Source organism: Gavialis gangeticus, unplaced genomic scaffold (assembly GCF_001723915.1).
Source record: "Gavialis gangeticus isolate Ggan-Ray unplaced genomic scaffold, GavGan_comp1, whole genome shotgun sequence".
In the NCBI taxonomy this organism is placed as follows: Eukaryota; Metazoa; Chordata; order Crocodylia; family Gavialidae; genus Gavialis; species Gavialis gangeticus.
Genome location: NW_017729032.1, coordinates 192361994 through 192365183, shown reverse-complemented (window position 1 = coordinate 192365183; position 3190 = coordinate 192361994). Strand labels below are relative to the sequence as shown.

The following is a 3190-nucleotide window of genomic DNA, read 5'->3' as shown; positions in this document are numbered from 1 at the left end:
ATGTAGAAAAAACATTTAAAGCTGTGTCTATGTCTGAATCGCTGAATCTTTCCGAATCTGCCCAAATTGATTCAGAGGGTTCCAATTTGACTCAGAGATATTAAAGGGTCTCCTGATTTGATTCACCCATTGAATTGGGCTGAATCTCTGCCGAATCAAATCAGGGACCAAAGCTTTGCACAGCCCTATTGGCTAGTGATCACCTTTGTTATTTTCTAGGGACTTAGAAAGAGATTCCTTAGTGAAGTGCTCCATATTCTTTCTAGGCATCAGAGTTAGACTGATCAATCTATAATTTCCTAGATCTTCCTTCCCTTTCTTCAAGATGAGCAAGATATTTGTCCTTTTACCGGCTGTTGGAACTTCACCCAACTTCCACAAGTTCTCAAAGGGAATACCAATTACTCAGCCAATTCCTTAAGATTCCAATTCCAAAGATTAATCTTGTCCAGCCCTACTGACTTGAAAATACCCAGCTGCTCCAAGTAATCTCCAACCTGTTCTTTCACTACTTTGGGCCACTTAACTCTTTCCCTGTCATTGGTGCCAGATGCGCTTATCATTTGGTAGCTGACCTTATTTGCAAAGACAGAAGAAAAAAAAAAGAATTCAGTCTAAAAATACTGAGGCCTTCTCTGTAGTGTCCATTTGTAAGTTGTCCTCTGCATTCAGGAAAGGACTTATACTTTTTTAGGTCTTCCCCTGTCTTAAACATAGTTGGTGAATGATTTTTTTTTGCCTTACATCCCTTGCTAACTCATCTTAATTCATGCCTCGGCCTTCTTGATTTTCTCCCTGCATGCTTGAGAGAGAATCTTATGCTCATCCCCAGTAAGATGTGAAAGCTTCCATTTTATCTAAAATACTTTGGAAGTTTCAGCACACTGAAGAAGCTTCAACAAGACCCTGCTGCCATTTTTCAATGCAGGGACGGTGATACACACGATGCTCCAAGTGCTTTAATCAAAGTGCCTCCCCCCACTCCCAGAGAAGGTGTATAAACACCTTAATGGGTTTTTTTTTCTGTTTTTTTGTTTTTACACATGCTCTAGGGGTTTGGGGAGGAATGCTTTAATTAGAGTGGTTCTAATTAAAGTGCACATGGCATTTTGTGTATTCAGCATCCTGTTCTTCAAAATGGCAGCAGGAGCGCTTTTACTGAAGCTCATTTGATGAGCTTTAGATAAAACACCCCCCACTGCCATTTCAAAGCATAGAGACTGAATACATGAGATGCTGAGGCTGGTGGAGTGTTCTACTTAGCAAGCTTAATTAACTGAGTCTGCTTCAACATGCGGTAATTAAAGCGCATCAAAGCAGGAGTCTTGCATGTCTACAGGCACCCTTAGGCACCCTGCCTTACCTTCTTCAGTGAACTGAAACTTCAAAAGGTATTTTACAAAAAATGGAGGCTTGGCTATTTTACTGAGGATAAGCATAAGAGTACCTCACAAGCATGCAGGGAGAAAAATCAAGAAGGCCAAGGCATGAATTAAGTTGCACTTAACAAGGGCTGTGAGGCAAAAAAACAGTATTCTACAAGTATGTCATATTTCAACAGACCTGATTAATCAAGTCTGCTCTGACACGCTGTGATTATAGTGCATCGGAGTAGCCTCACTGCACATGCAATAGGCGCCCTTAAAGACTAACTGGTTCACACTATTCAGCTCATTGAAGAGCTTGCTGCTTAGCTGGGCTGGCCATTGGTTGCATTTACTAACTTTTCTTTACATAGGGATGGCCTGTTCTTGCATCCTTAATATGATCTCTTGGACTCCTTTCTCCTTTAGATTTGCCTCCCATGGAATTTTAACAACCAGTTTATGCATGTGCTCGTGCACGTATGAGCGCACGCATGTTTGTTTGTGTAAATAGAAATTGTCTTTGAATTAGAAGTACTATTTTCCTAGCTGATTCTTTCAGCCATGTTTCATGGCAGTATTAGTACTTGTGAAATCACAAATCATCAGGACAAAAGCAAAACTAAGGTCACAAACTGTGCCTTGTGACTTCACTAAATGAAGTGTAGGGTGATTACAAAGGAGAATGCTTCTGATTACCCAGGAACAGGCTGTTCCTCTAATAATGACATTAAACTGCAGTAAGGTACGGTGATATAAGGGAAAACTACAATAATTGAAAATTTGGTAACCTTATATTTGGGGTTTTTTGTTTTTAAATCTTTGACTGTAATGTGTACCTTATTAGGAGTAGTAACAATATTGATCCTAGCTTTAGAGTGGCAGCTGTCCTTTGATATCCACTGATTAAAGATGTGAATGTATTAATTTCTCAAGGGGATAAATTATAAGAAATAATGAAGTATTCAGTGAAGCTGCTTTGAAGGCATCGGGGCATTTCCTATTCAGATAACAAATTTTAACTATTACATATAGTTTCCATATTTCTAATCAGAAGGAAAATCATATGTTTTATATCTGCTTTTTTTGTTTTGTTTTGCTTAAATACAGTAGTATAATATTTCTTTCAAGTCCACATTCTTCTTTTCCAGTGGGCTTCATGTCTAGTGTCTCCACTGAATATAACTATTTCATTATCTTAAACTGTGGAGAAGTATATTTGCTCAAAAAACAGTAGTATCTCCCAGTAATTTTTTTTAGCAAAATTCAGTGGGAGTCTGAAGATCTGAACCTTGATTTTAGATCAGCTCTATTTTCATATATCATTAGGCCATTTAAAGACTAGGTGGAAAATATTTACTGGTCACATACAAAAAAAAAGCCTTAACTATATGTACATTAAATTCTATAATGTCTACATTTCAAGTACATATTTACTAGAGTTCGGGACCTAGAAGCCATATTTGGTGCACAGGGAAAGTAAGATGCACCAGAATTTCTACCTTCCTTGAAGTTCATACATCTGAGTCAACGTTGCAAAGGAAGGACCTCCATCCACTTGGGATCCAGAATCTCAACCCACTCTGGAGGTGAGGCAGACAACTACAAGCATGAATATCAAAGTAGGAGGAACAGGAAGATGTGATGATACCTCTTCTTATATAATGACTATATGGTACAGCTGTGTGAAGCTTTGGGTGGCGATTCGATTCGGAGGAGCTTCAGCCTGATTTGGTGGCTGAATCTCCAAATCCAGCGGCCAGTTTAAAGGTACGAATCAAATCAAAGCTCTTTGAATCTTCAGAAAAGATTTGGAGAGCTTTCAT

The 3190-nt window shown here is 38.7% G+C and overlaps 1 protein-coding gene across 3 annotated transcripts in view; it reads right to left on the bottom strand.

Annotated features, from left to right (window-relative positions):
- IL1RAPL1 (interleukin 1 receptor accessory protein like 1) overlaps window positions 1-3190 on the bottom strand; it is a 1649761-nt gene that overhangs the window by 18962 nt on the left and 1627609 nt on the right. The gene's annotated exons all lie outside the window — the stretch shown is intronic.